The sequence below is a fragment of the Sminthopsis crassicaudata genome, chromosome 5 (genome assembly GCF_048593235.1).
Source record: "Sminthopsis crassicaudata isolate SCR6 chromosome 5, ASM4859323v1, whole genome shotgun sequence".
Taxonomy (NCBI): Eukaryota; Metazoa; Chordata; class Mammalia; order Dasyuromorphia; family Dasyuridae; genus Sminthopsis; species Sminthopsis crassicaudata.
Genome location: NC_133621.1, coordinates 267,259,055 through 267,277,731, shown reverse-complemented (window position 1 = coordinate 267,277,731; position 18,677 = coordinate 267,259,055). Strand labels below are relative to the sequence as shown.

At 36.1% G+C, this 18,677-nt stretch overlaps 1 long non-coding RNA gene and 1 pseudogene across 3 annotated transcripts in view; both read left to right on the top strand.

The window, feature by feature from the left end:
- Window positions 1–2,184: 2,184 nt before the first annotated feature.
- LOC141544590 (uncharacterized) overlaps window positions 2,185–18,677 on the top strand; it is a 29,184-nt gene continuing 12,691 nt past the window's right edge. The window contains exons 1-4 of one of the 3 annotated variants that reach the window (XR_012482674.1): window positions 2,185–2,772; window positions 3,129–3,263; window positions 5,422–5,492; window positions 7,040–7,133. This is a non-coding gene — a long non-coding RNA (uncharacterized LOC141544590). The remainder of the gene's footprint in view (window positions 2,773–3,128; window positions 3,264–5,421; window positions 5,493–7,039; window positions 7,134–18,677) is intronic. The other 2 variants (XR_012482672.1, XR_012482673.1) reach the window with 2 other exon arrangements.
- LOC141542724 (zinc finger MYND domain-containing protein 19 pseudogene) lies at window positions 10,209–11,243 on the top strand (annotated as a pseudogene).

Genomic DNA, 18,677 nt, shown 5'->3' with positions numbered 1-18,677 from the left:
TTTAAAAAAGAATCCTGAAAATTAGAATTCAAATTTCCCTCACAAACTTCACTGTAACATTTCCTTTCAACTATTTTAAAGTTTCACCCATTTTTAATAATCTTTCAAGACACATAAGACAATTACTTATAATTTTTTTCAATATGCAATATTGAACTCTAGATTGGAAGGTGAAAAACAAAATAGAGAAAGACTACAGACAAAAATGGATCATCCTTCCTGTGTAAGTTCTGCTATACGTGATCAGGAACATCCAACACCAAAACTAAATCTTCAGCAACTACAAGATGAGTTCCTTCCTTTAAAGGACTAGCTGTTAATTCATATTTCTAAAGATGAAAATGAGAGATACCAACTATGTCATTCCCTCAGAGAAAAGACATTAATGTTAGAAATTACACAGAGAAAATTAAACCAGGTGAAAGATAAAAATAAAGAAATATGAAGACCAAATTCATACAGAAAATGAAAAATTGAACAGATCATTTCTCAGAGAAGAGTCCATAACAGAAGGATCAACCCACATGCAGAGGGAAAATAAGTTCCTTCCAAAACGATTTAAAGATGCCCAAAACAAAGGGGTCTTCAAAGTAGGAGCATCAAATTGTGTCCTGATGCTCTAGAAGAATAGCTTTATGACCCTCAATACTGACACTGGAAAACTAGATGTGATAGAAGAACAAAATGAAGACTAGTTGATGAAAATATCCATTTAAGAAAGAAACTACAAAAACTTGAAAAGGAGAAGACAAAAAGAGTGGTGGGACTTTAAATAATATGGTTTCACAAGCATTTAACATTTTAAAATGAAGTTCAATGTTATTTTGATCAAGATAAATTAGGAATTTGTATTTTCAGCAGGTTTCTAATATTAGTCATTTTTTGTGTAAAAACTCAGACATGCCAAAAGAGAGAATGAGGAACCATTCATGATCAAAATCAACCCAATATCCATTTTTTAGATTTTTGATTTTGATTTTTTGATTAAAAATATTGTCTAGCTAGCCCATGGAATTTTAAATGCATAGTATTGATTAATGAATATAAATGGAGTAAGTAAATACTGATACATTTGTAGTTCTAATAATTTGCCCAGTATTCCATTTAATGTTGCAATGGAATAAATTGTTAGAAATACTGGAACAAGTTAATGCTTAAAAAATATGCTAGTAGTAATGTAACAATTCCAAGTAGTCATCCATACTGTAGGGCATTAGATAGATACCCTTTTCATAACCATTAAAACATGTTGCTCATTCTGACTAGTTTTAATTCAGACTACTGTGAATTGATTTTAGAAATATTAAACAGTTGATCATATTTTTAATGAAATTATAAAGATTAACCATTTTTGTTTAAAATAATTTTGTTCAAAGATATTGTGATTATGCATTAAGAATAACTTTTGGTATGTGATAATAAAATCCCTCTTTCAACATGTGCTTTTGCTTCATACTACATCCTTTTTTTCATTTATGTCAGTATATTTTCACTAATACTTCTTGCATAATGTCCAGAATTGTAGTTTTGGAGATTACCACCCTTCATTTATTGAAAATACATAGCTTTTTACAATCTACTACCAGTTTTTGTTATCTATGATGCTTTTATACACTGAGTGGAAAGACTGTTAACAATTTCAGTAAAAAAAAAATTAGATTTTATTTTTGGTATTCATAATCATATGTTTGAGTCTATTCATTTCACAATGGTATTTTGTGGCATTTTGGATAATAATTCAATTTTGCCAATGTTCTTTACATAATTTTACATTGGTTTCTTTTAGCCTGTTTCCTTTCAAAAGGTTACTAGATATTGGTTGAATTTTTTCTTTTACAAGATAATTAATCTTATATAATGATATATAATTTTTAATTTCTTTTATTTTTAGCCTCATTTACTATTAGTCACATATGCAATAATTTTCTTTATATTGATAATGCACAGGATTTTTAATAAAGTATGTATATTAATACACATACGTTTGTAGTTTGTTTGTATATGTACATTTATGTATGTATAGGTGTCTTTGGTCTTTCTGCTGGGTTAGAGAATGAAATGAAATTATTTCCTTTTACCAATGACCTTTCACCATATTGTATAAGTATATATATATATATATATATATATATATATATATATATATATATATATATATATATACACATGCATACATACTATGTATACATATATATATGTATATATAGAGACATATAGATATAGATATAGATATATGGAAGAGCTACCACATTTTCTATAGTTTCCTCCACTTTCTGCCCTTTGACTACAACCAGGAGTATAATTCATCTGCTTGCATAAAAAGGAACTGCTTTAAAAACTTGGCAAAGACAGTTGAAGATATGAATAGTAGCTGGCATCCCCTCCAGTCTGCTCCCCACCCCCTTTTTTGCTTTCTTCAAATCAGATCAATCCCTTCAAGTAATTTTATAAGGCTTGACAAGCATAAGTGCATAATGATCATTCTCCAGGGTAAGCTATGAGAGGAAAGAAAAAGCGTCATTTTTATACAGACTTTTTCTGAAAAATAGAAGATAAAAACCGCAAATGTTTCTATCAGTTCTAAAAATGTATCTATTCTATCCTCCCCCACCCGCTACCTTCCATGTAAAATTGCACATAAAAAAGATTTATTCCTTATGTGGCTTTGGAGGTGTTATAATTCTCTAGAAGATGGCCTGGGAAAATCTGATTTAAAACAATGTTTCATGATGAAGAAAGAGAAACAAGCATTTTCTCCACGCTGAATAGAAGGTATGTGGTACAATCAAAAGAACTTTGTAGTCTTAAGAACTAAGTTCTGATCCTTTTCTCAGTGACTACTTTTATGACTTAACTGATTTAATCTCTTTGGATCTCATTTTCCTCAACTGCAAAATGAGGTGCTTGCATTAAATAGTCTTTAAGAATTTTACTAGTTCTAAATCTATGATAACCCTGAATATGTTCATGCAATTAACATAATGTAAAAATATTCATATCAATTAATATCAATCAACATATCAAATCAATTAACAAAAATTAAAATAATATCAATAAAGTTATATTTATTTCATGTAATCTAATACTGAAATCAGCGGTAGAAATTATACATTCATATTTTTAATCAGGATGCAATAAGAAAACTTCAACAAAACCTTGTGGATTTCCAAAAAGAACTATTCATGACTTCAAAATCCATGATTTATGAAGAGATTTTAAGACAGAAGCAACTATAGAAGAAATTAGATGAAAGCAAAAGGAAGGTACGTGTTTAAAAATTCAGTAATTTGTCATTGATTAATGCAAAGTGTTTTCATCATAACACTTTTTTTAAACCAATATTATGATGTATTTTCTGATAACTGTGCCTGCCCTTTATATGGACAAGTACTGGAACATCTACAATTTGTAGCTATTTATAACATTTGTCTATTGGGATAAATATTTTCACTCATAATATTGTTTATCAATCCTTACAAAAGGATTGGATTTTTTTTTGGTAAGTAATAATAATGAATAAATCAGGTATATCATACTTTGTGTAACCAAATATATATTCAGCATAAGCTGCTTGGTGGAAATATGAATAGAATTTTATATCTGGAGTTAGAAAGTTCTTGGTTCGAATGTGGCCTCAGACACTATTGGGGTTATCCAGGGGAAGTCAAGTAATTTTACTCAGCTCCTTCAATTATAAAATAAAGATAATAATAGCACCTACCTCCCAGAGCTACTTTAAGAAACAAATGAAAAACTAATTTGTAAAGCTCTTAACACAGTTCTTAGCACTTAAGGAATGCTTGTTTCTCTGCTCCAGAAACACAAAAGTCAATAGTTTTAGTTATCTCTAAAAGTAATCATTGTTTGTCATACTTGGACAATCACCTCCTAATGTGGGAAAAAAAAAAAAAAAACAACAACAACAACAACTGTTCTGTTACCTGTTTAACTTTTAATAATGACTTTTATGAAGTAATATATTATTACTAGTTTTAGTCTTTTCAAAACTTATTCTTCCATATTGCTAAGCTTAGGAAACATTTCTAGTTTTCAGAAATCAATATTGGAAATGGAATAAATTTTATTTCCCAAATCATTTCGTTTCCTTTATCACTCATTCTCATTTTCCTCCCATGCCTTTTAACCCACACTGATTAAAATACTGCCTTTCATAAAAGCTTTTGTAGATTGAAGTGTGGTGTGGAATGAACTTTGTAAGGAATAGCAAAGAAGCAATCAATCTTTGTCCATATGAATTAGCTCAGTTAAGTGGCATTCAAGGCAAACTGGCACCATTTCTTCCCTTTCTTCTTTCCCTAATTAGGAGAGTAACTAAGCTACATGAGAATTGGGTGAAAGTTCTGTTTCTTCTTTGTTCAACAATTAGTCCATTAAGTAATGAATGTCAGTTCTGTGACTTATACTATGACAAGTTCCGACTAGGTTATCAAGAATATAGGAAAGCCATACTCTCTTGTCTCTCTTGTCTCTTGAGAATTTGCACCCTCACTGGGAAGCCAATGCATAATAGGGAAAGTGCATTTATAATACAAATTATAGTAGAAGCCAGCACCACATGAGCAATATAAGCATTTGTTTAAGAGAGCAAGAGAGAGCCAAGGAGACAGAGCAAGAGAGGAGGGGAGGGAGAAAAGGAGGGAGAGAGAGAGAAAGATCACTATGGTTGGAGAAAAGATTAGATGATTCGTAATCTAGTTCTCTTCTTCTCAACATGAAAACATACCCACTTCAAAATTTCTGAGTTAGCAGCTCTGTTAGAAGAGCAATTGCCAAATATCTAAACTTTATAACATGTATTTTAGATAATTGCATGAATATAATTTGTCAGTAACCTACATCAGAACGTTACTTTTCCAAAGACTGCTTTTTCTTGAAAACATGTATTTGTCCATTAGAGTATGAATTTCATGATGTAGCTTTATAATGAACAAGCTTAATCTTGATTATTTTACACAAGACATCTTTGATGTAGTGTGTTGGTTTGGAATTAGGAAAATCAAGTTCAATGAATTCTCTGCGATTTACTAGCCAGAAGACCCTATGAAATTTTCTTAAGACTATTTACTTGTGGTAACTCTTTTAGAGTTTCTAGTTCTGGATGGTTGTGATAAACACTGATGAAGTGTCCTGTACTGAAATCATACATGATTTTACATATGTAATATGGGGTGTGAGCCCATGTAAAATGAAAGTGAATTGAATATAGTGCCATTTGAAAGATTACAATGCATAGTTTTTGTCAATGCAATGGAATACTACTTGATGGACAAGTAAAAATGTCAAATTAAAAATGTCTAATGTACAGGCATCACTAATTAATCCATCAATTAGTTAAGGATCACATTCTGATTTGATTTTTAAAGTTAAAAATTGGAAATATATTGTTTGGAATTTTTATAGCTGCAAGAATCTCAAGAAGGGAATCAGAAGAAACGGCAGTATTTTAAGGAATTTGAAGATTATGCACAAATGTAAGAGTTAAAAGCATTTTTTTATTTAATGCTGTGATTAGATTTAGTGTAAATCAAAATGAATTCATGACATAACAATGCAGTTTTTTTTAACTACTTTTTTCCAATGGGTAAGAGGAATAATCTGTTTACATATAATTTATTTTTAGATGAATCAATGAATTGTATTCAATATTGGGAATGTCAATGTCAAAAGTGGACTTTAAGTAGAATTTATCTCCCACAAAAGGAGGGATACTTTGGTCCTCAAAGTTTCAGGGATGAGAAATGGAGCTATAGGGAAGTAGATTGAATGGCATGTTCCAAAAATTATTGGTTTTCATATTGTCAGTTTCATCAGCAGAGTTTCAAAGGATAAGCCATATAAAGTACTGCTAGAAAATTATTTTACCCCCTCTAGAACTACGCTAGAAGCAGTGTAATCCATCGTATAGACAGCCTGTCTCCAAATCATGGAAATTTGTGTTCAGTTTGTACATCTGACTTGTTACTTGATGTTTATTCTGAACCAGTCATTTTGTTCCACATAAAGTTTTCTAAAAATGTATATTGAAGAGCTGCCACAGATACATGCTGCTAGGAGTTTCCTCATGAAGAATTCCCTATTCCAATAAAAAGTTCATGTCTTATTATACTTACTCTCCAAAAAACTGTCCCTTCAAAAAACATCTTGATTAACTGTACCTTTTCAACATTTTCCCCCAAGCATTATAGAATGTTTTTTTTTTTATTATCCAAGTGTTAGTGTAGCTTATAATTATACGTTTTAAAAAGTATTTTTGAAAAATTATCAAAACACAGGTTTTATTAAAGAAAAAGAAAATTGACTGGCTTTTTGATGTCCAGAAACAATGATAAGAGAACTGAGTTTAATGGGGAGAATTCAAATCTTAATGATGACATATACTGACTGTGACCCTCAGTCACAGTCTGAACCTTTTCAATGCTGGCAGGAAACATTGGAAGACATGAGCTTGCAGGTTTCAATAGGTGGACAGTATCTTCCTACACCAAGGAAATCACAACTCCTAATCACAGTGATTTTAGATCATGGTCATCTATGTATCAGAGTGTCTTATAATAGATAGATATATTTGTCTAAAAATGTCAATGTATATAAAGACAGGAACATTTATATGCAAATATGAGTTTCTTCAATTTCAAATTCTTTGATGTCTTTGATGTCTGTGCCTTTGCATATTCTATAATATGGAATTTACCTCCACCTCTTGTAATCTCTAACTCCTATCAAAGCTTACCCAAAAAAAGCATTGCCTTTTACATAAGACTTTCTGTGTTCCTCCCTTTCTTCAATTACATTATATTGACTCTCAATATCCTGCATTCATTTCCAGCTGTGCATGTTGTTTTCATTCGAATCAAATGAAATCTCTGGATTTAGAGGCATTTTAAAAACTTTTCTCCTTTAAACCTATCTTTCAGGTTTGCAATTGAGGTGCTGAATCTTATAAGAAATTGTTAAATTAAATTAACTATAAAAAGTTCTAAGAAGCTTTGAAGTGTTGACAATATATTTATTTTTACAGGCTTAAAATGAAACGGGCCACATTTGAAGAATCTGTAAAACAGCAAACGGGCTAAAGTGAAAAAATTCAGGAAAATACTTTGTGTTCTCCTTTAGTAAGTCAGCTCTAGGATTTAGTTTTCTTCATTAAAAAACAAAACAACTTTTCTTTAAATGGTAGAACATGATAAGAATTTTAATTGTAAAAAATCCAATTATTAATGTAATTCATATTCATTTCGGGTGCCGGTAGTGTTAATCATTATGTTAAGGAAGAGGTGAACTATTTTCTATATAAAATTAATAATATCACATCAGATTAAAAAGTCATAATGAAGTTACAAAAAAGTGTGCATGTTATGGAAAGAATTAAAAAAGGAAATTTCTACTGTTAATCATGGTTATAGTTCAATTCTTATTACCCTAAAGCCTTTGGCTGAAGTTTTGACATGAAGTTGTAATAATTTGAATTTTTTACTAAATGAAATCTAAATTATTAATAAATGAGGTTTGTTTTTTAATTGAGCATATATTTAAACTAATTAAAATATATCAAATTAAAATATTCTAAGTGCTCAAAAATGGCAACTCTTTAGAGCCACATGTAAGGGTAAATTAGAATATATATATATAGATATAGATATAGATATAGATATAGATATAGATATAGATATAGATATAGAGATATAGATATAGAGATATAGATATAGATATAGATATGTCTGTGACCTAACATTAATTTGCAAGAGGTGGGTTTTACTTTTTGGATTAGTTTCTCTTCTCCCATCTTTTCTATTTAAGCTTTCATAGAAGACCTAGAAAGTGTAACCATTTCTTGATAATTCACAAGCTACTATTATTAGGCTTCTTTTCCTTACATAAAAGCCCTTTCTTAATTATGAAAGTGGCAAATTATTTTCCATAGTCATGAAGAAAATTATATTTGGTGTTCTTTTTTTCATACATTGAACTCATAAAGGCTGAAATTTATTCTAAAATTCTATGATACTATTACCACAGTATTAAGAATTTGAGTCTTGGCTAAGTCCCTTGCAGTCAATATGACTTTTGACAAATGCCTTTTTGTCTTCAGTACTCAATTTCCTCACATATAAAACCTAACACTAGGTTCCCTTTTTGCTCCCAAAGTCTACAGTTCTAAGTCGAGAGAAGTCCAGTTCCATATTTTTTTTAAATAGCATTTTAGTTTTCTAAATACATGTAAATATAGATTTCATCATTTTCACCTTTACAAATCCTTGTATGACAAATTGTTCTCCCTCCCCTCCTCCAATATATCAAGTAATGCAATGTAAGTTAAACACGTGCAATTCTTCCAAACATATTTCTATATTCTTCATGTTAAACAAGAAAAGTTGAATGAAAATAGGAAAATAATGAGAAACAACAACCACAACAAAAAACAACAACCAAAAAAAGGTGAAAATAATATGCTTTGATCCACATTCGGTGTCCACAGTTTTCTTTCTGGATGTATAGGTCACTTTCCATCACAAGTCTATTGGAATTGTCTTGAATCACCTCACTGATGAAAAGAGCCAAGGTCATCACAATTGATCATTACAAAATCTTGTTACTGTGTACTATTTTGTCTTAGTTCCGCTTGCTTTAGTCAGCATCTGTTCATGCAAATTTGGCCAGGCATTTCTAAAATCAACCAGTTCCATTCCCTAACTGATGGGCATCTCCTCAATTTATACTTTCTTCCCACTACAAAAAAGGGCTTCTACCAAATATTTTGCACAAGGGTGAGCTTTTTCTTCTTTTATGCCCTTTTTGGGCTATAGATCCCAGCAGAGATACTGCTGGATAAAAGGGAATTCGGAATTTGATAATTCTTTGTGCATAGTTCCAAATCGCTCTAAAGAATGGTCTGATCATTTTGCAACATCATGAGTAATGCGTTATTATCCCAGTTTTCCCACATCCTCTTTATTGTGTATCAACTTTTCCTGTCATCTTAATCAATCTCAGAAGTGTAAAGTAATACATCAGCATTGTCTTAGTTTGCATTTCTCTGATCAATAGTGATGTATAGTAATTTTTAATATGCTTAGGAATGGCTTTTATTTATTCATCTGAAAATTGTTCATAATCCTTTGATCATTTGTCTATTGGGTGATGGTCTGTGTTCTTATAAATTTGAGTTAATTTCTATATATTTTAGAAATGAAGCCTTTCTCAGAAACACTGGATGGAAATATTGCTTCCCAGCTTTCTGCTGCTTCCTAGTCTTGGCTGCATTGGCTGTGTTTGTACAAAAACATTTTTACTTTTTTTTCTTTTTTTAATGATAGCTTTTTATTTACAAAATATATACAAAAGACAGAGCCAAGATAGTGGAACAAAGGCAGGGATTTACCAACCTCTCCCCCAGACTGCTCCAAATTCCTTTAAACAATGACTCTAGACAAATTTTAGAGGATGAGAACACCCCCCCCAAAAGGGAGTAGAACATTTTTCTGCTGAAGACTGCTTAGAACCTCAATAGCAAAGGTCTGTAATACCAGGGTCGGAGTCCTGGCACAGAACACACCAAGTCAGGACACACGTGCAGCTCTGGATCAAGCTCCAGCCCAGATGGCCTGATCTCTAAACCAGTGGCAGTATTAGCTGTTTCCAGACGTCTCAGCCCAGACAGCCCAAGGAGGACTTAGAAAGTCAGCAAAAATGATCTGTGGAACCAGAACTCAGCGTGCAATCCCAGTGCAGGTCAGGTCCCAGTTCCAGTCCAAATCCCAGCATCAGCAAGGTGGGACCTCTGAATCAGCAGCAGCACTGCAGGCTTCTGAAGCTCTCCGGCAGGTACACCAGGGAGGATTCCTGGTCAATGGAGATAGTCGGTGATTACGGGGTGGGGGTCTGGAGTAAAGTCCCAGGGAAGTCCTGATCAAGCTGAGTCCCCACTCTAGAAAGCACACTAGATTTTACAACTACTGTGTGGCAGGGATACATCTAATAGTTTGAGGGCAGAAAAGAGTGATGAACAAAATTCAGACTTCTAGAAGGATTTCTGAAAGCAGCTGCATGAAGCCCTGAAGCTTGGGACAATGCACCTTCCACACTGGAAACAGAGTCCTACTTTTAAAAAGTCCAGCAATAGGCTAAGAAATATGAGCAGACAAGGGCGGTGTGTGGCAGGCCCGGCAGGCAGGTGGGAAGAGGCTGTGATGGCGGCGGCGGCGGTGGTGGCGGCCGCGGCAGCGGTGGTGGTGGAGGCCGCCAGGGCCTTAGCCTCGGACTCGGCCCCGGCCTGAGGGAAGGAGGGAGGGAGGCATCGCGGGTGGTGGCTGCTACAAGGGGGAGGCCTGGCCACTACCGACTTCAAGCTGGGCATCGTGGGGCTCGGCCAAGTGGCCGGGAAGACAAAGTACACACTGGTAGATGAACAAGACATCGCACTGGTGGAGAGTTACTCTTTTGAGGCATGAATGGAAGTAGCTGCTGATGGAAATGGTGCTAAAATATTTGCTGATGCTTTTGACAAAAACCAAGGAAGGGGATCTGGACGTTTACTTCATGAGTTGTTGTGGGAACGACACAGGGGAGGAATTGCTCCGGGATTTCAGGTGGGTACATCTTAATGCAGTAACAGTGGACAATCGATTAGACAACCTGCAGTTAGTGCCATGGGGTTGGGGACCTAAAGCAGAAGAAATCTCTAGTAAACAAAGGGAGCAGAGTTTGTACTGGCTGGCAATTCAGCAGCTTCCCACTGATCCTATTGAAGAACAATTCCCTGTCTTGAATGTTACTCGTTGGAGATGTGGTAGAAGAAGAAGAGAATTCCTGCACATACTATGAATGTCATTATCCCCCATGCACTCTGATTGAAAAGCAGTTACATGAATTCAACATCTGTGGCCGGTGTCAGGTAGCCAGCTACTGTGGTTCCCAGTGCCAGCAAAAGGACCGGCCTGCTGACAAGAACCACTGTCAGGAGAAGAAACGAACCTTCCGGCAAGAGCTTGAGCCAGAGCAATGACTGATCAGTGACATCTCAGCAGTCAGATTCCTGTTCCCATGGGCATCTGTGGACTCTTGTTTTTGCACAGTAACAACAGACTGGTTATTGAAGCCGGAAGCACTGAAGAATCCAATGATGCTTGCATACAACAGCCACTGTATAGACCAAGCCACTTCAGGGCTTTCTATAAGGGGGACAAAGCTTCCCTTCCAGTGGTATTCTCAAGCACAGACTACTGTGGAGGCTTCAAGCAGGAAGCCTCTCGTTATTTATATGTTAATATGTTTGTAATGTACAGTTTTTTTGGTTAGAAATTACAAATAGAATCATTTACTGTAATCTTCAAATGAGAAACTGTTGGGCCACATGTCTAAATACCGTCATGTAGCAAAAGCTCATCACCTAGATACCTGAAAGCCACAGCAGCTGAGTAAAGGTCAGGGGGATGGGCTTCCAGCAATAGCAATTACTTTGAAGAACAGTCTGCATGGAAGTAATATTTAAAAAAAAAAAAAGCAGAAAAAAAATTCTGACTTTTGAATATAATTATGTGACTAGGTTTATCAGAACACACAAAGACGGTAACAAAGTCGAAGCTCCTACATCCAAAGCCACTAAGAAAAATAGGAATTGGGCTCAGGCCATGAAAGAACTTAAAAGGGACTTTGAAAATCAACTAAGAAAATAAAGGAAAAATTAGGAAAAGAATTGATTAGAGATGCAAAAGGAAATACCAAAAAAACTAATGAGGAGAAGAATGCCTAATTAGCCATTAAGGAAAGGATTAACAAAAGTTCATTGAGGAAAATTATAAAAAAGCAAAAAAAAAATTTAAAATAGAATAAAAATCTGAAATATCTCACTGTAAAAACAACTGACCTGGAAAATAGATTCAGGAGAGATGATTTAAAAGTTATTGGACTCCCTGAAAGAAATAGTCAGGAAAAAAAATGCCTATACTTCAATTTTCAAGAAATTAATGAAGGAAATCTTTTTTGGTATTCTAGAAGCAGAGGTTAAAATAGAAAATGAAAGGATCCACTGACCACCTCCTGAAAGAGATCCTAAAATAAAACTCCAAAGAATGTCTTAGTCAAATTCTGAAATTCCCAGATCAAGGAGAAAATATTTCAAGAATCCAGAAGCAATTCAAGTATAATGCAACCAAGAATCACGTTGTCAACAAAACTTGTATATAATTCTTCAGAGGAAAAGATGGTCATCCAATGAAACAGGATGAGGTGAATAGAAAATTTAGAGGACTGTGGAGAAGCATAAGGAAGTAATCAAGAAAGTCATAGCCCAAGGGACTTAATTAAGGATTTAACCTGTTTACATTACTACAAGATAGGATGATATTTATGTGTGGCTCAGGATGGTGAGTGGTCACCATTGATTAAAAAGCTGGAGAGATCTCTAGGAGCAAAGGAAAAGTTTATTTTACCTTCTCACGAGAAGTAGGTGTCCTTCTTGACAAGCAAGCAATCAAAAAGAAGAGACACCTTTTGGGAAAGGTTTTATACTTTAAATCGTTCCTAACACAAACATTGACCACCATTCTCATTGGCTGAGGATCTTACATTCTAATTGAGGAAACTACCCGAGAAATTGAACTTGGCCAATAAGTACATAGTTGCCCATATTTGGTCAAAGTAGAGAGAAAATGATGTCATGGGAGGATAGCAGAAAGGGAATTTAGGTGTGCCCTTGAGTTAATGCTCAAGGACCTTCAGGCCCATTCCAACTCTGAAGCACATGCAGCTTCTTTACTCTATTTTCACAACTGTCTTAAGAGATTTCACCTCATCTTGTTCAGTTCCCCCTCTTATTTGTACACTGAAATCTCTTCAAATTTTGTAACATAATTTCACATTCCCTATCTAATCCCCTTCTGGCTCCTGTTGGTGGTCTTGGGCCACTGGCCCAAGGGTGGGAACCCTTGTTCTTTGAACTCCATCAATCTAACAGACCCTTCAACTTTCCCTTCCAATCTGATCATTCTGGGTAATGAGTTTTGGACTATTCCAGTTACCAATCAGATCAAACAAGGTATGCAGGTAGGGAATAATATAGCACCATTAAGTGCCATAAGGCCAAACCAAAGAAGCTACTTCCACCCACCAGCTTCCCCCCAACCCAGGACCACCAGGAAGTATTGAAAGGTGAGGTCCAGGTCTATACAGAAATAGGAGCAAGTTTTCCAATGTTCCTTATACAACATGTTGATAAATTTAGTTTCTCACAAACCCCCCTTTCTTCAGCCTACAAGTCTATGCTGTAAAATGGCCTCTTTGGGTGAATAGCTGGGTCAGCCAAAACATAATCTCTGCAACTGCTTGAAGTCTAATTATCCTGTTCTACATATATTTTGGGCTTCTATATCTCCAATTTTCATCTTGAACCCAGGTGGCTGGCCCATATTCTAACTATTCTTTCTGGGGGTTAGGTGTCATCCCAACCATTTGCATCACCAGTCTGGATAATGGAGGTATCTAAACTCCATTTCTCTCTTCTCAAACCATCATACAACTGAATTTCTAAATATTTGTCTGCTTGTTCAGGAAGAAAGAAAAAAAATGACCTTATTAATCCAATATAACAGATCCCTGCCCAATTAAGAGGTAGGTGAGTTTACTGTGAGGCTAAGGGGAAATTCCTAGGGGAAAATATATCTGCAAACAAACAGGCAAAAAGGCCCAAAGCAAATTTTAAAAGTAATAAGAAGAGTGATATATAGACAATTACAATGCACTGGGTTCAGAGACTGTGTTCCCATTCAGTAGAGGGCCCTTCCTCAAATGTAATCTCAGGCCTCCCTTATCTTCAACTGTCCACTCCAATAAAGGTGGTGCCACAAGTCCTTTTGTTCTGGTGTGGTGTGTCTAGCCTCGTTCCTGGGTCAGAATTGCAGTGTCTGAGGTCAGTATCACCTGGTAGGGTCCGTCCCAGCATGGAGTCAACTTTTCATCCTTCACCCAACCTCACACCTGAGTTCCATGAACAGGGAAACCTAGAGGAGGAATCTGAGCTATTAACTTTTTCATTGTAGTTCTTGTAAATGTTATACCAATGATTTAGCATCTCTCTTAAGAAACAAATCCTTTATCTCTAAAAGAGGGTCCCAGTCTCCCATATGATAAGCCTGGCAAGGATGACCGTACAATAATTCATAAGGTGAAAGCTCAATATCTCTACCTGGCTTGGTTATAATTGTGACCAGAGTGAGGAGAAGGCAATTTAGTCCAAGGTCTCTAAAGATAATTTAGTCAGTTGCTGTTTTATTTCTTGATTCATCCTTTCTACTTTCCCAGAAGAGGGAGGAGGCCAAGGGGTGTGGACATCCTAAGTAATTTCTAAGTCCCTAATCAGATTCTGCAATACTTGGCCCAAAAAATGTGTTCCCTGATCTAAGTCTATCGTCTCCACTATTATATATCGGAGAATAATTTGTTCGAGTAAGACCTTATTTACAGTTGAGACAGTTGTTCGGGCTGAAGGAATGCCTCCACCCGTGACGTCAGATGGTCCACTATGACCAGCAAATATTCGAGGAAGCTCCACTGGTGGCAGCCCAAGTGACATCCACCTGTATGTTTTGGAATGATCTGAAATGGTCTGAAAGCCAGAGGTCATCCCCCTTTCAGGATCTGGTGTTGAGCAGTCTTGCTAGTCTTTCAACAAAAGAGGTTGCGCTGCACCAGTTGTCCAGCCAGAGTATAATATTCTTCTCTAAAAAATGTAATCTTCTCTGACAGCAGATTTCTTGGGGGGCTTCTAGAGGCAGCCGTCATTTCAGTTCAGTGTAATAATCACCCCAAATGCAGTCAGGAATTAAAGTCCAAATCCTTTATTATCTCAAAATCTTTCTCTCCATCCACAATAGCAAATCCATTGTTTCTTATTCCATCTACCATCCTAGAAAAGCCATCTACAAACCAATTCACTCACCCAGGGATTGGCGATTCTTGAAAATCCTCTCTTACTTTTGTTTGAAAATCAATTAACTTTAAGCAACAATGTTCCTCTCCAGGGGATGGTTCTGTTCCAGGGAACATAAAGGAGGCAGGATTAAGATTATGATCTTGGGTAATTACTAGATCATTTTTTCATAATAGTATTGCCTCATATTTCAAAACTGTGGAATCTGTGAGCCATATCCCAGTCCTCTGATTTAGTATTGTCCTTACTTGCTGTGGGACACTTACTATAAGAGTGCATCTGAAGGTGAGCTTCCTACTCTCTTCCACTAATAGAGGGGTAGCAGCTATTGCTTGTACACAGGTCAGCCATCCATAGGATCTAATACTTTAGAAAGGAAAGCCACTGGTCTTCTCTGCCCCCCCCTCTTATTTGAGAAGGAACTCCCAGAGCCACCCTTCCCTTAACGTTGACAAACAAGTGGAAAGGTTTTTCCAAGCTGAGGAGAGCCAATTCAGGCGGTGACATTAACAAATACTTTAAGTACTCAAACTTCTGATCACTCTCTTGATCCCACATGATAGAATTTGGACTCTCCTCCAGCAGGACCTTATGCAAGGGTTTAGTGATAGCCAAATAAGAATCTATCCATACCTGACAATATCCAAACAACCCCAGAAATTTGTGTAGATCTTATTTTTGTCTTACATTTGTGTATGTGTAATATTCCCTCAATTCTGGAAGGGTCCAATCTCTTGCTACCATCACTCATCAAATGCCCTAAATATTCCACCTCCCTCTCCACAAACTGCAATTTCTCTTTTGATACTCTAAACTGCAATCCTCCCAGGAAATTTAATAGATTAATGGTACAACTACTGGTATGTTCCCTTGCATCCCCCACTACTAGTAGATCATTGACATACTGTAGCACCCAAGTTCCCATTACTGGTTGGAAGTCTCCCATGCAATTTTCAAGGATTCCACCAAATAAATGCAGGGACTCAATATAACTTTGGGGCAAGAGGCTGCTTCCTTTCAGTCTCTGGATATTCCCTTTGGAAAGCAAAGACGTTTCTACTACTCTCCTCTAAAGGGCAGCCGCAGAATGCATCCTTTAGATCCAATAAACCGAATCACTTAGCAGAACTAGGAACACAGCCCAGAATGGCATATTGGTTCAGAACCACAGGGTGGGAAGCTCTGCTCTCCTTGTATATCAGGTCCTGCTCAAACCTCAGACTGTATCCTAGTCTGGTCTTCTTCATTCATTAGTACCATTCTACAATATACTATTTCAAGTATAAAACAGTCCCTACTGGGGTATATGCTGAGTCCATGGGGAATAAATTCATTCCTCAGCAAGTCCACTCCTACTTCTGAAATGATCACAAATCGGCACAATGTTTCCCTTTTTCCCATATGAATGCAAGTAAATCACCAGGGTCTCCTTAGATAATTTAACCTCCTCAGGCAAACAGGTCATTAAAGATCTCTATGGCCCCCAATGCCTCCTAAGAACAAGTGTCTCCTGGTGGGATCCCACCGTATCAAGGATTCTGGGTGGGAGTCTTATTCAAAATAAGTTCTCCCCAATTAAAAATATTAGGACTCAGAATTTGGTAAAATTATTCTGCTAGCCAGATGGGATCTTCTATTAAGGGCCTCATTTCTTTCTTAATGGACCTGACTTCTGTGGTACTCAGGGGAGCATTCACATATCCTATACCTCCCTAAACCAAGGGAAGGGAACTTCTCTTAAGGGAGACAATTTAGGACTTGGTGTTTTGGGCTCTGGAAAAGGGTCCCTTAAATCACTCCAAAGGCCTTTTCATGTTCTGTTCCTTTGGCACGGCATTTCAATTTCTCATAATTATCAGTTCTCTAAGAACCCTCTTACTTCCCTAATGTAAGGGTGAATGAAGCAAATGGCCCCTTGAGGGGCTGAGTGGGGTTAATTGAATGAAATCCTCCTGTAGCCTCAGGTTCTCTTCACCTCCTCCCCCCTGTCCCACTGTCCCCAGGAGGAACTGATTGAATTAAGTTGTCTCTTTCCAGTTTAATTCTGGAGGCCATGGCTTCCTGAGGTGGGGCTAAGTATGGAGGATGGAGAGATAATAATGGTTCTCATTGCTGTGTTTTTAAAGTCTTCTCCAATACATTCTTTCCCTTTGATTCTTACTCAACATTATCTGGCCCCAGGGAGCATATACTTCCTCTTCTGGATTAGTAGATTTTTTTTACTATTAACAAACAAATTTAGTTTTTGACACACCTAGTATTGAAGGGAACCATACATAGGCCAATATTATAGTTATCCCAGTCAAAACCATACCTTATCATCTTTTTCTTGCTCTTTCTTTTATAATTTGGCAGTTTGTTCCAAATGCTTATCTCCCAAAGGATTATTTTTCCCTGTATTTTCTGATCATTTTTCTAAATTTTTCTCCACAAGGGGTGGCTGTGACTGGGCCACATCCATTGAATTTGGATGGAATCTTAATTCCAAAATGCCCAAATATGCCCATTGTCCCCAATTCACTCCAGTCACCCAAGAAGGCCTATCCTATCTTGTCCAGAGCAGCCCTCCAGAGTCTGTAACTTGAATAAAGGGGTGCAAAAGGGTCTTCCCTCTGGGTTGCTGGGCAGCAAATTGCTTGACTGATCAATCCTTACATTTAGCTGGTTGGAATTTTATTGTGAAGTTTCTCAATTTTGCTTTGCCTTGAGTCTCTCCCATTTCAGGCATACATTACTTTGGAGAGCAAGGAGAAGCCAGATGTTGGCGGGCTGCCAAAATCAGGGCAGGGTGCTGCCCTGCTAGCACCCAAGTGTTTGCCTACTCACCAAGTCATGTGATCCCAGATGAGCCCCCAAAATTGTGTGGCTCAGAATGGTGATGGTCACCATTTACTAAATAGCTGGAAAGATCTCTAGGTGCAAATCAAAAGTTCACTGTATGTTCTCTTGAGAATTGGGCATCCCTCTCAACAAATAAGCAATCGAAAGGAGGAGTCACTTTTGGAATATACTATTTCAAGTATAAAACAGTCCCTAATGCAAACACCCTTCCCACCACTGACCATCATACTCAATGGATGAAGGTCTTACATTCTTAACATACGAACTACCCAGGAAATTGAACTTGTGCAATAAGTACATAGTTGCCATATTTGATTGAAGTAGGGAGAAAATGTTATCATGGGAAGAAAGCAGAAAGGGAACTTTGGTTAGTCCTTGAGTCAGTACTCAAGGACCTTCAGGCCTATTCCAATTCTAAAGTAGATGAAGCCTTATCTTATTTGCATATCTTCACAAGTGGTTTCTTAATTGCTGCTTGGAATAATGGAGAGAACCTAGAATCCAAAAATTTTAAAAAGAAATGTTAATTAAAAAAAAAAAAAAACAACTATTAAATGTAACTGGGGAAAATACTAAATAAATAAATAAATAAATACATTCAAAGATGGTTTTCAACATTCACCCTTGAAAAACCTTGCGTTCCAAATTTTTCTCCCTCCCTTCCCTGATCCTCTCCCCTAGAAATCAAGAAAATTTTAATTTAGTATAATCAAAATGATCAATTTTGCATTTCACATTATGTTCTCTATTTCTTCTTTGGCCATAAATTTTATCTTTCTTCACCGATCTGACAGTCCTTTTTTTCCTCATTTGCTTATAATATCACCCTTTTTGTCTAAATCATGAATATATTTGTTTTCTTGCTTTAGGATGTTTGATATTGGTCAATAGC